The following is a 17,629-nucleotide window of genomic DNA, read 5'->3' on the forward strand; positions in this document are numbered from 1 at the left end:
TACTAGGTTCAATATTTACAAACTTTGTGATCTTGGGTAAGTCACTTAACCTCCGTGAACATTAGATGTTCAGTCTCTACCTGCAATAGGCAGAATAATGACCCCAGCATGTCCACGTCCTAATTCTAGGAATCTAAGAATATGTTACTTTACATGGCAAAAGGGATTTTGCAAGTGTGATGAAGTTAGAGACCTTGAATTGGGCTCCTATATTATCCATGAGAGTCCAAGCTAGTCACTTGGGTCCTTAAAATCAAATAGTAGAACTTTTCCCGGCTGAGGTTGGGGGAGATGTAACTATAGAGCAACAGTCATAGAGGTTCAACATTACTGACTTTGAAGATGAAAGAAGAGGCCAGGAGCCAAGGAATATGGGCAACCTCTAGAAGAGAAAAAGGCAAGGAAACAGACTCTCCCCTAGCCCCTCCAAAAGAATGCAGCCATGCCTATACACTAACTAGCCCGGGAGACCTGTGTGGGACTTCTAACATATAGAACTGTAAGATGATAAATGTCTTTTGTCTTAAGCCATTAATTTTGTGGTAACTTGTTATAGCAACAATAGTAAACTAATCCACCGTAATATCACTCTACATATATATGGGAAAACATTTAAATGTATACACACTCCAGTGTAACATTGGTTATGTCGTCTTTTTGAATTCCTTACTTTTTCTGGTTTCAACAATGAGTATATGTTACTTGTGTAATAAAGAAGTTGTTATGTGTACTTTTGGTAAGATTTATTTGGTAAATAACAAGTCCAACAAACATTTGTTGAAGGTACTTTGTGTAGTCCTGAGGTCATTTAGATACTGCACGTTTTTTAGTCTTTGTTAGGCCTGGTATGGTGCATTGTGACAGATCTCAAGGTCATGTTGATGGAGCTCAAAAATCTACTGAAGAAATTTTAAAAGGACATTTTAGAGACCCTGTGGCTTCCCAAGTCCATCAGCCTCACCCAAAGTCTAAAAACTCTTAGGCTCATTCACAACTCACCCAATGTCAATAGGGGAGGACTATTAACTGATATCAGAGTTACCAATACTGGTGATAAGCACAGCAAATGAGACAGTGAGACTCCTTTGAAGGTACTTCTGAACCACTTAAGGTTAAGAACTTGGCTTTGGTGAGTTAAAATTGCAGAGCATGCTCGAAATACCAGTTCTCACTTGAGCAAGAATTTGTTAGCTCTTATCACGACCAACCATCTTCAGGGCTTTGAATGGCCCTAAACTTAATTTCGCATTTAGACAGGACAATAGGTGCTTTGCATGACCTGATTAGAGAATAACGCAAAAGCTGTTTCCCATTAGGTCACTTTGACCTGCGGCGGAGCCAAATTCCCTGGACCTGTCTCCAGCCAAACTACACCCCAGAGGAATGAAGGAAATAGAGCAGATTTTCAGGAGTAGAGATCTTAACACTTTCATCATGTCTTTATTCATCAAATGTTTGTTGGATGTTGTAACTGTGTCCCCAAATGTTCGTGTGCATAAGAATTAGCTGGGAGGGTTCCACTCCGCAGAGAAACTGATTCAGCAATTCAAGGGTGGGACCTGGGGATCTATATTTAACCACCTTGTGGGTGATTTTGATACAAGACCTCTACAGACCACTTTGTAAAATATTTAGTTTGGTCTAAACAAAATGAATAAGCAACAGTTCCTTGCCATCCAGAACCTTGAAGTCCAAGGAAACAGACACACTATTATGATACTATGTGTTGAGCTCAATAATAGAAGTTTTGGTGACAGTGAAAGGGGGAAAAGATTCTCTGTCCAGGGGACAGTCTTGAAGCATGTTGCCTAAAAGAGAAGGAATGGCATTCTAGGTAGGGGAACAGCCTTTACAATCCCCAAATCATGAGAAGACATGAAATACTAGGGAAGAGTGAGCAGTGCAGGGTGATGGGAAGGTGAGAGGAACTCTAGGTGTGGATAAGAAGGAGAGAATCTAAGAAGAGAGCATGGATCTCGATTCACCAACTAAGTCATTTCACTTTGTTTTGTAGGCAACAGGGAGTTGGTGGAAGTTTTTAAGCAGACAGTGACATGAGGAGATTTGAAAGTTTTCTATGAGAACATCTAGTATTGTGGAGATGCTCATTCAACTAATATCTCCTGAGGACCCACCTTGTGCCCTGTCACAATTAGAAATTGTTGTGACAGCCCAAGCAATGAAAGTCTAAACTAAGGTAGTAGCAGTGGGCATGTATTGAATTGGTCAACAAGATTTAAGATTTAATTTTTTAAATATCAGGATTTGGTGACAGGTTAGATTTAAGAAGCAAGGAAATGTTTGTGATGTTTTAGGACAGAGAGACTGCTATGGACTAAATGTTTATGTCCCCCCCAGATTCTTATGTTGAAGCCCCCAGATTCTTATGTTGAAGTGATGGCATTAGGAGATTGACGTTGGGGAGGTAAAATAGGTCATGAGGATGGAGCCCTCATGAATGGGATTAGTGTCCTTATAGGAAGAGACAAAGAAGGATCATCTCTCTCCCCCATGTGAGGATACAGCAAGAAGAGAGCCATTTACAAACCAGGAAGAGGACCCTCACCAAAACCCAACTGTGTTGGCACCCTTGGTTTCAGACTTCTAGCCTCCGGAACTGTGAAAAATAAATGTTTGGTTGTTTGAACCATCCAGCCCATGGAATTTTGTTAAAGCAGCTAGAACTGACTAAGACAGAGACTGAAGGGATGATAATGACATTAGTGGAGAGTCAGGAGGAGAAGACTCGCCCCAGACCTAAATGGAAGTAGAGGAGCCCATCCAGAGGGAGAAGTAGAGTGAAAATATGTGAGGTCCATTGGTGGAACAGGAGTAGCAATAAGCGGGGGGAATGTAGTGAACTGTGAAGGAAGTGAACTGAGCTGAGCGGGATCCCCCAGAGAAAGAAAGAGGGGTCTGAGAGGAAAGAAGTGATCGGTCATTTTAAATGCAACAGAGGAAAGCCATTGTGATGTCTTTTGGTTTCACCATCTAGGATGCCATGGGTGACATTAACAGGGACTACTGCATGCAGAGCTGAGGGTGGGAGCCAGAGGTCAGGATGGAGGGAACGCAGCGAGGAAGAAGGGAATGGAAGGTGTGGCAGTGGGAGCACACAGTGTAGACGAAACAACTCTTTCAGGAAAGCTGAGCATGAAAGGAAGGAGGCAGAGTAAGAAGAAGAGTGGATAGAATTAAGGCACTAAGTATTAGGGTTTCCGTGAACCTGTGGGCACAGGGCTTTTCGCTAATACGATAGGAAAAGTTGTGGTGAAAATAGAGGAGGGATAAGTTGGATTTCTTTTTAGAATTTCTATTGTCTTAGAGTAAAATACTTATATAAAAACTAAAGGGAACAAGTGTGTTGGGGTTTTAAGTACCAGGAATCAGTAAAAAATATTTCTAAGTCTTTAGAGTAGGAATCTGTCAATATGGGCTTGTGAAATGGAGGCTGCTCCGAGAATCAGGAGGAGGACATGCTCAAGGGAAAGGAAAGCTAAAGAACCAGCCATGGCAGAGCAAAAAGGAGCTGTAAATTATCATGACACTTGGCAGTCCCTCCCTGGGACTGGGTCACTGTCAGGGCAGCAAACCTACCTCGGGAGAGGCATGATTTGACTTGATTTTTTGGTTAAGTGATTGTGTAGGCAATAAAGGAAAATCCAGAAAAATCACCTTATCAAATGACTAATCAACCTTTGGTATTTGATCTGGGAATCTCTACTCAGGGGCAAACCAGTTGGATGTAAATCCACATTTTTGTATATTTAGAAAACAAATAGTCAAAAGTCAGTTGGAGGAGTCTAATCTCTTCAACCATCGAAAACAGCAGTGTAATTTTATTTTGTATATTCTTATGAATAAGATGTTGCTTTCAAATTCCTATTTCATGTGAAACCAGAACAGCAGTTTGTACAGTTTCCTCAGAAACCGAGCATAATGTGATGGTTTCAGTCTTGTGTTCTGTTTGTGCACAAGAGCGCGCTCAAGGGCAAGGTTGCACACGTGCACGTTGCAAATTGACGGTGGTGGTTACATATATTCGTGTAAATGCCTAGCAAACGTCTTCGAAGAATACATACCAAACAGGTACCAGGGGTTCCCTTTGGGCAAAGCAGAGGCGAGACCTGAAATTAGGGTTGATGGTTGGAAAGCACTTTAATTTTACCTTCAATGTTAGTTTTTTTATAATATAAATTTATTAGTTGTATATTTAAAAAATTAATTTAAAAATTATGGCAAAATCAACACTGACAAGATTTTGCTAATTATTCTTTGGGAAGTCAAAGGTGGTTATCATTTAATAGAGGGATAGGTGATCGAGATATAAGTAATGGACAAATCAGTGCTTGGTGTTTGCCAGATGCTTAAATGCAATGAATGCCTCCAATAAATCAGAACCCTTTATGTTTGTCATCAGTTCTGTCCTGAAAAGGATTCAGTCTTTCTTCCTTTAGCTCTTCTTGGAACGCATGTTTCTTCAAACAGCTGTTCTGTGAGCTAGAAGAATGGTTTCATCTATGAAAATGTCATTTTCCTCCTAATGATAAACATCAAAAATGGTAGCTATTACTATTTTTATTAATCCAATGGTAATGCTTGAAACTATAATTCAAAGGATTGAAGAATGACCAGAGAATGAGGAGCTGGATGGATGAAAGAGTGAAATTCTGCAGAGATCATGAGGGACGCTGAAAGAGCTCACATCAGCATCTTACCTCGGCATGGTGTGAGCTCAGGGCTGGGCTCAGAGCTTCTGGAGAGAGAGGAAAGTTTGGAAAGAAGACCTGACAGAGAGTAGGAAATGAGTGAGAAGATTCCTGAGGAGCAGAAGGGCCTCAGTTGAGGTTACTGAGAGAGAGATGCCAGGAAACAATTTGGCCTTTGTTAACTTTTTCCCAGTGAGTCTGGGTTGCTCTGAAGCATGAGAGAAAGTAGATTGAACTTCCACCTAGGGCTGGGAATGGGTGAACACCCAGAAGAACAAGAACAAGGAAATCGACATTAACATGTTACTGAAATAGCTTTCCATGGGGTTCTGGCAATGTAAGAGCGCGACACTCTAGGACTAGGTTGATGGACGGGAGAACAGAAGAGACGGAAGGCAAAGATGTCCTGTTACAAGAGAGAGAACAGAAGGGTTGTAAGCAGCAAGAGAACAAAAGAGGAAGGTGAATAAGGTTCATTTTTTGTCATGCCTACTAGACTGGAATTTCTCTTAGGAGCTGATTTTCATTCATTTTTTATTTATCATAGCACTTGTTCAATAAATGCTTTTAATATCGTGAGTGAACCCATTAAGGGGAATCTTGATCTCACTAGATAATCTACCAACTAAGCTATGAGTTTCTTGAGTGCAGGCCCTGAGTCTTGTGAACTGGTATATCAAAAATGTGCAGGAAATCTCAGAGGAGTTTTCAGGTCCACAGTAGTTATTGAATGGACAAATGAGCTGGATCTTTTTGAACTCTGATTTCTTCATCTAAAAATGAAAACCACAAGACCAACTCACAGTCCCGAGAAGGGAGGAGGCATACGTTATAATACTAGACAACGCTGCTCGTAAAACGTGCCAAACCAACTCTTGAGCATATTCATTTAAATTCCTTAGTGGGCAGCTGATTCCCCAGGGCTAATACTGTCTTCAGTCGTGGAGGGAAATGAGTCAAGCAAATGGAATCATAAATACACACACACACACACACACACACACACACACACACACGGACACAACTTGACCATAGACTTTTTAAACTTTTTATCTTCTCAAATTCTCCTCACTTCTTTCTCCTTCACCCCTCAGCCTCCACTTCATACAGCAGGCCCTGCTTGGACCAAATATTCATGACAGATTCAAAACCATTGCCTGGAGGTTGGCTACTGCTTAACAGGTAGTTATAAACCATTCTGTGGTGCTGAGATTCCAGCAATCTGAGATGGCATGAAGAAGCTAATCAAAGCAGTCAAGAAGACTGTGTAAATAAAGATGAAAATGTAAACACAGTCTTCATTGGATACAGTGATTACAAATTACACTTGTTTGTTTTTTGTCAGAACCATCTGTGGTTTGTCAAAATTTTGATATGTGGCATAACCTGCCACTAATCAAAAGAAGAAAACAAACCACACAAAAAAAAAAAAAGAAGAAGGAAATCTAAGACTGTAAGTAGGAAAACAGACGTAGGAAACTTCCATCTTTCCAAGTGGGAAAAATATTTAACTTGTTTTTTGCAAACAAATCTGATCTGTTTTTGGACAAAGTCTGAGCTCCTTAGTTTGCCTTCACAGATGTGCCCTCTCTCCATCCTGAAGAGCTCAGCAGTGGGAGGTCCAGGCAGCTCAAAGTGGGGAAAGAAGCCATGAGGATGTAGATGAAATAACAGAGTTAAGGATAATCAAGTTGCCAAACTCAAGGACTTTATTTAAAAGAAGCCCAAGCTTAGTTTTTTTAGAATATCTAGGGTATCATCGACTTATGGAAACAACTAGATAGCATTAATCTTCAAGTTACACTATATAACTGTAAACTATTTTTTATAAAATTTAGCATTTAAATTTATACTGCACAAACATCTAATGAAGCAAATAATATTTTACTGATAATGGTATTTTACTGATATGGGAAATGCATAGGGGAGCATTTTGAAAAAATTATTTACTGTCTGTACTTCTCCTCTACCTCTATTATGTATCATGAATAAATACTCTGCACTATAAAATAAAAACTTAGAATAACTCTACCTCAAATCTGGACCAGTTCCTGATATATAGCGTGTACTCAAGAATAGTTTTTTAAGGAAAGGGAAGAGAATGAAAAAAAATGGAGTACCTTAATGGTATTTGTACCATGAAGTTTGCTAATTATGTACATGTATAAAGATTAATATAGATCTTCTTATTGTTGATGTATTTATAAGTCCCAATTGCACAAGGCATTGAGCTGAGTTTTTGTTTCTTTGTTTAAAGGTAGCATCTGTTTACGGACAGAGCATTTCTTAGCATGATTCAGGCCAGCTCGACATTTAAAACTAAATAACGTGGATCTGAGTTTCAGAGAAGTATTACAGGAAATTAAAACTAAACAAAACAAAACAACAAGAAAACAGAAGTCGCAAGAGTGCAACAGACAGCATGAGCAGAGTGTAAAGATGAGGGGAAGGCCAAGGACAGCCCTGTCCTTGTCTCGGGGGTGGAGCAGGCAGGAGCAGAAACATCAGGCACCACCACATCATTTCGGAATATCAGTCATTCAAACCATCTCCCTCTTCCCTCAATCCGCTATGCCCCAAGTCATTTCCTAGGCACCAGCAAGGGGTGGGAAGCGGGGCAAAAAAGGAAAAAAAACCAAGGACTGAAGTTATGTATAATTTGCCACTAATAATAATGGTAAGCATGCATATGCTGTTTACTTATTTATTGTGCCAGGTGCTCTTTGAATACATATACTAACTCATTCAATTCTCACAGCAGCCCTTTTATTATTCCCATTTTACAGATGAGGAAGTTGAGGCACAGAAGGATCAAAAGTATTTAAAGAGTAGAGCCATGATCCAAACCCAGGTGGTCAGTCTCAGAGTACTTCCCCTTGTATGCTACTCAAATGCCCAGCTGGAAGAAGACACGGGTTTGGGATGAAATACTTTCAAATTCCCTTTCACATAATCAAATCTAGGCTTCTATATCACGTTGTACGTAGGAATGATCTGTTTGGGTACCTAGCCCCCAGCACACAGAGTACAGGCTCAATAAATACTTGTCAAATGAAAGGATGTTTCATGTCAATTTATAGTAGAACTCTTTAGAACATATTGAGCTCATAAAACCACAAAATCCTAAATTGATTGGTCTTGAAAAGCCTAATTTTTGCCTCAGTGCAGCCTAGAAAGGTGCTTGTGCCACTTAGAAAGTACATCTCACAGAATTTCATGGTGATCCTAATCTAAAGATCTCTTTCTCAAAATAGCAAACGGTGCCGATCCGAACTAGATGGCTCGCCTGTCCCTAAACAACCAGTGGTCCTCAGTGTGTCAGGAGGTCTGACAGAGGGGAAAAAAAAAAGATGCACAGAGAGGAAATGAACTGAGACAACATCACTTCACAGCAACCGGAAGGAAAAACACCCACAAGGTCGCCAATCACAGTCTGCGTGTGCAGTTGCTCCGTGGAGAAATGCTCACAGCTGCCTTCAGAAGCAAGTCTAGCGGCTGCAGCAAGACAGAAGCACGGCCATGAGGCAGGACTGAGCCGCCACCTCCCGCCTGCCTGCCCAGAGGGAGGGCAAGGACGCGACCAGAGGATCCCACAGCCTTCCGCCCTGGGTGAGTTCCCAGACACTTGCTGCGGCCTGAGGGGAAGGCAGGGTGCTCACTCAGACTCTGACTTCCTGAGTTGGTGTCAGACAACCCGCTGTGTTCCCTGCTGGGGGCACCCTTATCTGCAGCTGCTGGGAGGGACTCAGCAGGCCTCAGGAGGAAAGAGTCTCCTCCTTCAGGGTGCAACTTAATACCTATGTGATTCTAGTTTCATATCTTCCTGGGTAGGTGCTTCCTGGTGTGTAAAATACATGGCCCCTCCCCCTTCCTAGCGGCCTCGGAGAGGTTACCTGAAATGACCCTGAGCTTTTACTTCTCCTAATTATTTCAGAACCTCTAAGTGTGGGCTGTCACTTACAATTTATGGTGGATTAGTGTCATTTATAATGTCGTTTTCAGCCTCTATGGGAATGATGGAGGGGCAAGAAGTGGTGATGAGAATCAGACTCTGTGTGTATCCAGGCTCTGCAGAGAATGGGTCATTAGTATCCCCTCTAAGGGGTTGGGGACAAATTACACTGTTCTCTGTGTCCACACTGGGCCACCCGAATAGCTCCACCCTTACTTTTCTCTGTATATTAATCCATTTAATGTGTTCATTCATTCAATTGCCTTTCTTCCGCAAAAGACTTGAGGCAACTTTTTATCGTGCTGAAATTACTTCAAAATGAAGAATACATACAGCTTTAAAGAGGAAAAGCCCTTCTAAAAGGGTCAGATGCTCTCTCAAGCTGCCAGGAGGTTGGTGAGGAGGCTAGTCCCCGAGCCAGTGACCAGAGGTGAGGGAGGGGCCTCTGGTCTTTTCAGCTCCTGCTTGGAGAGCCCCTCCCTTCCCCCCAGCAGCTGGTTTCCCACCCAGAAGTGGGTGTGAAGAACTAGCCTCCACGACAGAACCCTGGGAACCAGCCAAGCGGTTTTCCTCCTTGTTTCTGTTTGCTCCCAAGTTTGCTTATTTTTAAGGACATTTCTGTTCTAAGAATGGAGCAAAGGGGAGCAGTGGAAAGGGCAGGGTGTGAAATCAGTTTCATGTTAGAGCTCCACCGTTTCTTGTGAATTAGGTCACTAAATTATTGTACAAGTCTCTAGTGAGTATTCACAGTGTGGAAGCCACTTTTAAGTCAAAACTTAAGTAAGATGGAGCAAAACTGACATTGCCCTGCCCCCCAAAAGCTTGTAGTCTGTTGATTAATCATTACCCAAGTGCAATGAGGACCAGAGCACATCGCAGGGGAGCGTGGTCTGTCTGGGCGTCAGCGAGGTTTCCGTAGCACAGGGGCCATGACAACTGGAGAAGAACAGGCATGAACAAGGCAAAGGGCTGGCTAGTGCCAGGTGCAGGGAGCAGCTTATGGTGCTCCCTGGGCGGGAGACCCGAATTGTCCAGCTAAATTAAGGCCAGTGTGGCCAGAGGGAAGAGAAGAGTGGCTCAAGACGAGACTGGAGAAAGAGGCAGCGTTGAAGATACTGTTTATTCTAAAACTGGTGGAGAAGCTTGGGGTGTCATGGTCTGATCTGCATTTTTAAGAAATCCCTTTTGCTACTGTGTGGAGAATGGATGGGATGGGCCACACCTGCTGACAGGGAGACCGGTTAGAAGGCTGATGCAGTCAGCCAAGCAAGGATATCAGTGGGAGTACAGACAAGACAAGGATGGTAGCAGTAGAGGCAGAACTAGACAGATAAAGAGTCATCGAGAAAGGAAAAGCAACAGGACTTGGGGGTAAATAGGAAAGGAGATCCCAGGGGAAGCGTTGAAGACGATCCCCAGTTTTCTGGTTGGGGCATCCGTATGGATGTTGATGCTGCTTGCCGCTCACAGAGACTAGAGTAGCTGGTGGACGACCAGGCCTGGGCTGAGTTCCGTTCTGGAACGGATGATTTTGGAGGGCCTTGAACACATCCAAAGGCGGATGTCAGCCAGGCAGTTGACATGCTGGTCTAGAGCTCAGAGCAGGGTCCTGGGGATCCTGAACCTATAGACGCTGATTGATGCCATGGGTGTGGATGAAACATCCTTGAGAGAGAATATCAAGTGAGAAATGAGGGGGGGTGGCTTAGGATGGAACCTCAAGAAATCCTAACATTCAAATAGAGGGAGAGGAGAATGAGCTCTCTAAGAAGACTAGGTAGTTTCTTGAAAAGTTAAACACAGAATTACCACATGACCCAGCAATTCCACTCCTAGCTATATACCCCAAAGAATTGAAAACAGGGGCTCATGCTTTCATACCAGCACTGTTCACAATCGCGAAAAAGTAGAAACAGCTTAAATGTCCATCAGCAGATGAATGGATAAATAAATTCTGGTATAACCATACGATGGAATATTATTCAGCCACAAAAAAAGAATGAAGGTTCTGGGGTTTCCCTGGTGGCACAGTGGTTGGGAGTCCACCTGCCAATGCAGGGGACACGGGTTCGATGCCTGGTCTAGGAGGATCCCACATGCTGCGGAGCGACTAAGCCCGTGCGCCACAACTACTGAGCCTGCGCTCTAGAGCCCGCGAGCCACAACTACTGAGCCTGCGTGCCACAGCTACTGAAGCCTGCACACCTAGAGCCCGTGCTCCGCAACAGGAGAGGCCACCGCAGTGAGAAGCCCGCACACCACCGCGAAGAGTAGCTCCCGCTCGCCGCAACTGGAGAAAGCCTGCACGCAGCAACGAAGACCCAAAGCAGCCAAAAATAAATTTAAAAAAAAAAAAAAAGAATGAAGGTCTGATACATGCTACGACGTGTATGAACCTCAAAAAACCAGGCCCCCAAAGTGTATGATTCCATTTAAATGTAATGTCCATAATAGGTAAATCAATAGAAACAGAATGTAGATTGGGGTCTGGGAGCAGGGAAATATGGAGGACAACTGCTTAATGGGTATGGGGCCTCTTTTTGGGGTGATACAAATGTTTTGGAACTAGATAGAGGGGGTGGTTGCACAGCATTGTGAATATATTGAATGTTAGTGAATTGTTCCCTTTACATTGGCTAATTTACATTATGTGAGTTTCACCTCAATATTTTTTAAGAAAAGAAAGGAAAAAGAAGACTAGAAAGGTATAACCAGAGGTGCAGGAGAACACAGACTGTATGACTTTGGTCAAATGACGTAACTCGCGGTGCCTCTTCCTTTATATGTAAATAAGGGGAAATTAATCGCTATCGGGAAGGGCTGTGGGTAAGGATTAAACGTGGTAACAATTTTTAAAGTATCTAGCAGGGAAGGGGCGTAGTAGAAGCAGTCAGAGTCCTGCCTACGTCCTTCGGGCCTCAGCAGGACTGGGCAGACTTCTAACAGCCTGCATCTTTCTCTCATGACCTGAGGGCTTTCTCCAGGCCAGGTAGGGTCACTGTAATTGCCCAAAGACAAATGAAAACGTCCAGAAATTAACTCTCTAATGGGCTGTAAATATCCCAGCTCCCTTGGGCCTGAGTGGAATGACTCTAAGACAGTCTTTCACCTTTTCTCAAAATTTCCACCTGGACTTGTACTGCAGTTGCCCACAGTGGTAGCTGGCTTGGTAATGTGCCCTTAATGGCTTTCCTCTCCTCTTTTCACCCTTGCCTCCCTGCAACACACCTCATATCCACTCAAGGGCCCGGGGGGGGAGGGTCCTTCTCATTCCCTTGTGAGGTCCCACTTGGAGAAAGGACCCAGGTACCAGCACGGGGAAGCTCCTTTAGACTTATCCTGTCCTGTACGAAACTACACCACGTGAAGACACATCCTACTGCAAACCGCCTCCACTTTCCCTCTGCTTCTCTGTCTCCCCATAAACTCATTTGATCAAAAGTTCCAAAGTGTGGGACACAATATGATAATTTGATATGGTACTTGGTACCCAGATATGGCATTTAATCACATTGAGTCACTGGACTTTGTCACACAGAGAAATCTTTTTCCATTTCTCTCTTTTGATCCTCTGTTGTAGACCTGATCTAAAGACCCCTCTAACCTGTGGCCATTTACCTTTGGCACAAAGAGAAAGTAGACCTCAGGCTATAAGCCGTCAGCAGGCAATGGTAGCTAGCTAAAATTTAATATCATGGTTTTGTTTTCCTGCATTTATTTTTTTAATGACTACCTTCTAGTAACAACAATGGCAATGTGTTTTTATTTGCAGGAGTGGCATGAAAGGTTTTTTTTTTTTTTTAATTTACATGTCTTTAAGTTTAAAAAAAAGTGTCTATTTATTTTTCTTTTTTTGTTTTTGTTTTCTTCCAGTTTTATTGAGATATGGTTGACATATAGCACTGAATAAGTTTAAGGTGTACAACATAATGATTTGACTTACATACATCATGAAATGATTATCATAGGAGACATTCATCATCTCATATAGATACAACATTAAAGACATTGAAAAAAAGTATGTTTTCCTTGTGACAAAAATTCTTAGGATTTACTCTTAAAAACTTTGCTATATGACGTAGAGCAGTGTTCATTATATTTATCATGTTGCACATGACATCCCTAGTACTTATTTATAACTAGAAGTTTGTGCCTTTTGACCACCTTCCTCCAATTCACCGTCCCCCACCACCCTAAAAGTGAGTCAGTTTAAAGAAAAGAATCGTGTTACTCACTGTACTGGCGGCACACTTGATATGGAAACCCTGGCCGGTGGGACTTGCCTGAGAGACTGGGCAGGGCTCCACTAGAGGCGGTGCCCCTCAACGGCACGGCCGTGTCCCATCCCACGCAGTCTGCAGGGCCAGGAGTGGCGTGGACGTCCTCGGAAGGGGGTGTCCAAGCCACTCTGTGTGCTGCAGGCTTTTTGGTCATCAAAATAAGCAACTTCACTGTGACCACAGTGGCTCCCAAACGTCCAGGCAGTGATGGGAAAGACTGCTTGAAATCGACACAGCCCCAGGCTCCACTGCAAGGCAGTTCTGCCCTAAGGACAAACCCTGGGGGTTCAGAGTAACTCAGCAGTGGTGAAATAAGGTGACAGGCAGAGGTGCCAATGCGTCCACATCCCTTTTCACATTCACTTCAGATTAGAAGCTTTGATTAAAGGAGGTCTATACCTCCACTCTATTTAATTTCTATAGGCAGCTGTTCTCCCCCAGGGCCCTCCCTCCACTTTCCAAGGAAGGTGGGAAACGAGGGTTGATAATCCAGATAAATTTCATTTTAGAAAAATTTTAAAATAATGCAAAACACTTCATACTACAAAGAGGTACATATAATGTGTACATACATTCCAAATAATAGTAGAAATAAGAAAACAAATACACGTGTACCCACTGTCCACCTTCCCAACCCTTGAAAGGAACTGCGGTCTTAAGTTTTGTGTTAATCACATTCCGTTACTTTTCAGATTGGCCTCATGTGCCTATATATGTACATATATGCATATGTGTATGTGCAATTTATATATAAATTAATTTATGTATCGTTTATGTGTATATGCAGTTGATTTCTGCCTGTTTGGGAACTTTAAACGCGTGTAATCATACCATATGCGTTCCTCCGTAACTGGCTCTGTGGCTCAACGTTGTTTTGGAGGGTTATCCGTGTCGATGTAAATACGTGCTGACAACTCATTTTCACGGCTATAGAGCATTCTGTTGTGTAAACAAGTGACAATGTATTTATCGTCTCTATCGATTGACAGTGCTAGGTCACTGCCAAAGGTGAAGACTCGGAGTATGATTGCAGGAAGGCACAATGCTTCCCAAATTTCTCCGTCTCTCATGCACAAAATCCCGCCAGCAGAGGCGTGAAGCTTTGCCTCATGTTAGAAACAGGTTTTAACTGGGGATAAAAGGTGAATGAATTAGGCACTTGAGAGCCAAAAGGAAAAAGACATCAAAGGAGGAAAGGGGCCTTAAACGGAGGGAAAGAAGAAATAAAAATGACTCCTGGGTGGAGAACTGTGCTGGTTGTGGGCACATTAAGGAACGCTTTCACTCACGCTGTCCACTTCCCCTACCGCATAAAACCCTGGGGCAAGGATCTATGTGGAACTTAGTTTTCAGAAGCATCCTCCGCCCAATCAGCAAGTGGCCACCATGAGTACTAACCACATTGCTAGAGCCTGAAGAGTCCACATTTCATACAAAACTCCCCTGGCGCCTTCCCACTGATGTATTTTTAGATTCATCTTTTCCTTAGAGTATATGGGACTAATTAGCACATAGTCATCAAATGGTACCGTGTCCGTGAACCTTTCGTAACCTTTGGACTAGTTCCGTGACTCTGAAATTCCCCACCCACAGCTTCACTTATAAAGAGTGGAAATATTTAGAGGAAGTGATACTATCAGTGGCTCAGCATCACCGTGGCAAGTATTTTCCCCGAAAAGCACAGTAGTAAGCCTGTGCCTTCTCACAGAACAGCATCGCAGCATGGCTGTAGCAAGTTCCGTGTTCTCTTAGCACCTGTTTCTCTAGAGGGAAAATGTGCAGGGGCTTTACATCACAAGAGAGAACGTTGAGGAGGTAATGCTCTCTGTCCTTCCACCAGAGTGAAGAAGTTGAGGTCAATTGCTAGTGTCAGGGGTTGTGTCACTGGTCTGGCTTCGGTGACTGTAGGGTCTTGGTGGGTGAGGATACTTACTGGTACATTACATTTATATATTGACTAGTTCACTGAAAGAGTAAAAGACTAAGGGATACTGCAGAGAAACAGAACCATTAGGATGTGTGTATATATGTACATATAAAGAGAGATTTATTTTAAGGAAATGACTCATGCATTCATGGAAGCTGGCAAGTTCAAAATCTACAGAGTAGACTGGCAGGCTGGAGGCCCAGGGAAGATGTGATGTTGCAGTTGAGTGCAGAGGCAGTCTGCTGGCAGAACTCTTGCTCGAAGCGCAAGTCGGTCTTTTTTCTCTTAAGGCCTTCATCTGATTAGATGAGGCCCACCCAGAGTATGGAGGGTTACCACTTTGCTCAGAGTCTACTGACTTCAATGCTAATCCTACTTAAAAAAATAACTTCACAGCAACATCTGAAATAATGTTTGACCAAATATCCAGGTATGTTTTTTTAACTTGATTTTTTTTTTTAAACTGAAGTATAGTTGATTTACAATGTTGTTCCAAATTCTGCTGTACAGCAAAGTGACTCAGTTATACACATATAGACATTCTTTTTTTTTTACTTTCTTTTCCATTATGGTTTACCACAGGATATTGAATATAATTCCCTGTGCTCTGCAGTAGGACCTTGTTGTTTATCCATCCTGTATATGATAGTTTACATCTGGTCATCCCAGTCCTTCCCTCTCCTGACCCCCTCCCCCTTGGCAACCACAAGTCTGTTGTTCTCTATGTCTGTGAGTCTGTTTCTGTTTTGTAGATAGGTTCATTTGTGCCATATTTTAGATTCCACATATAAGTGATACCATATGGTATTATATTTGTCTTTCTCTTTCTGACTTACTTCACTTGGTATGACAATCTCTAGTTGCATCCATGTTGCTTCAAATGGCATTATTTCGTCCTTTTTTATGGCTGAGTAATATTCCACTGTATATACATACCACATCTTCTTTATCCATTCATCTGTTGATGGACATTTAGGTTGTTTCCATGTTTTGGCTATTGTGAATAGTGCTGCTTATCCGGGTATCTTGGGCTGACCAAGGTAACGCATGAAATTAACCATCACAGATAACATATCTCCTTTTAGAAAATAATTTAACAGTTATTTATTCAACAATTGTTAAGAGCCCCGTTTGGGCCAGGCACTGTGCATGGTGTTGAGGATCTTATAGTGAAGCCAAGCAGATAAAGTCCCCATCCTCAAGGAGCTCATATGTGGGAAGTGGTCAAGGAATTAAAACGACTTACAGTAGGTTTCATGCCTTCAGGAAGCACTGCAAATATGACTCGAGTCAATCAAATCCAGTTTTCCTTATAATATGGCATTGGATTTAGTGAGGTTGTGTCTTCACGGACTTTATGGTTGACAAGGGACCTCAGCTGTGAATTATATGACGACCATAAACACATTTCAACAATTGTACACCACATGCTCTCCATTATACAGCTTTCAAAAGCACATATAATTCAGTTATGAATGACAGGATTAACAAATTGCATACAATTGTATTTAAAATAAAATAACCAAGGTATTTAGTACATAGTTATTTAATTTTCTCATAATTTCTTCATTTTTATGGCAAGACAGATAAAAGAACCACTGAATGAAAGTGTTATGATTTTGGAAGGATTGATTTGGGAAGACTTAAGACCACTAGATGGTATTTGTTTGTTTCTTTGGTTGCTTTAAGTTGTTTACTTTCTTGGTTTCTTTTTTCCTTGCATTTTTGGTTTTTTTCCTGAGGCAAAGAGAGGCATTAAATAAGGCATTACTTCATATTGTCTAGAACTGAGAATCCATTTTCTTAAAATGATGAGATTACCTGTGCTGGCTTGCTAAGTGTTGTACGTGGCCGCAGGCAAAGGAGTCTCACACACCTGACCTCCACCCTAAGAACATCGGTATTTTATTAGGATATTTGAGCTGCCAAAAGCTAGGAGTAGTAATCCAATCAAAGTTTTAGGTAAGGGCTGGAGAGGGCCCAAGGATGTATACTACAAAGTGGTGTACCTCAAAGAGTGGAATTTTACTGAAGAAAGCATCGTCAAAATGTGTCACCTATTATCTCCAACATAAAGCCCCATTCTCAAGAATCTTACATTTGAGTTGAGGAGAGAGCATACATTTGTAAAACAAAAATCATGTTTAACAAGTAGCTAAATGACCTCCTTGATGTTCCCCCAAAGGCCAAGCATGTGCCCAACTCAGGACTTTTGAACTAGAAGGACCTTCCAGGAGATATGTGCAAGGTTCCTCTCTTTTCTCATCAGGCCCCTCCCTTTCTTCATTCAGCTCTTGAGTCACATGTCACCTTATCATGCCACCCTCCCCTTCCATGCTTTATAAAATAGCCCCATCCCCATCTCACACACCCACTCCACTACCTGCACTTATTATCACCTAACATAGGAGTACCTGTGTGTTTGCTTATTGTCTGTTTCCTGCCCTGAAATGCCTGCTCCATGGGTGCAGGACTTGTTTTGTTCACTGTTATATCTCTAGCACTTGGTAGGTGCTCAGTAAATATCTGTTGAATGAATGGATGAATGACCTAGTGAGTGTTAGGAATGAGCCTAGTGTGTAGGGGAAGAAGAACCATTCAAGCCAGGAAGCCTCCTCAGGAGAGGCGGACTCAGGATGGTCTTTGTAGAATAGGAAGGATATAGAAAAGCATGAGGAGATTGTGACGGGAAGAAAAAGTGGCCCGAGCAAAGAAGCAAGGCATCCGGGCACCAATGCGCTTCCGGGGACCTGCGAGCTGA

The 17,629-nt window shown here is 42.5% G+C and overlaps 1 protein-coding gene across 2 annotated transcripts in view; it reads left to right on the forward strand.

Annotated features, from left to right (window-relative positions):
* Positions 1-17,629, forward strand: part of NEDD9 (neural precursor cell expressed, developmentally down-regulated 9) — a 291,241-nt gene that overhangs the window by 100,943 nt on the left and 172,669 nt on the right. For both annotated transcript variants that reach the window (XM_082344493.1, XM_082344495.1), the window contains exon 5: positions 7,964-8,318. The gene's annotated coding sequence lies outside the window, so the exon portion shown is untranslated. The remainder of the gene's footprint in view (positions 1-7,963; positions 8,319-17,629) is intronic.

The sequence above is a fragment of the Balaenoptera borealis genome (genome assembly GCF_965194805.1).
Source record: "Balaenoptera borealis genome assembly, chromosome: 12".
Classification (NCBI taxonomy): domain Eukaryota; kingdom Metazoa; phylum Chordata; class Mammalia; order Artiodactyla; family Balaenopteridae; genus Balaenoptera; species Balaenoptera borealis.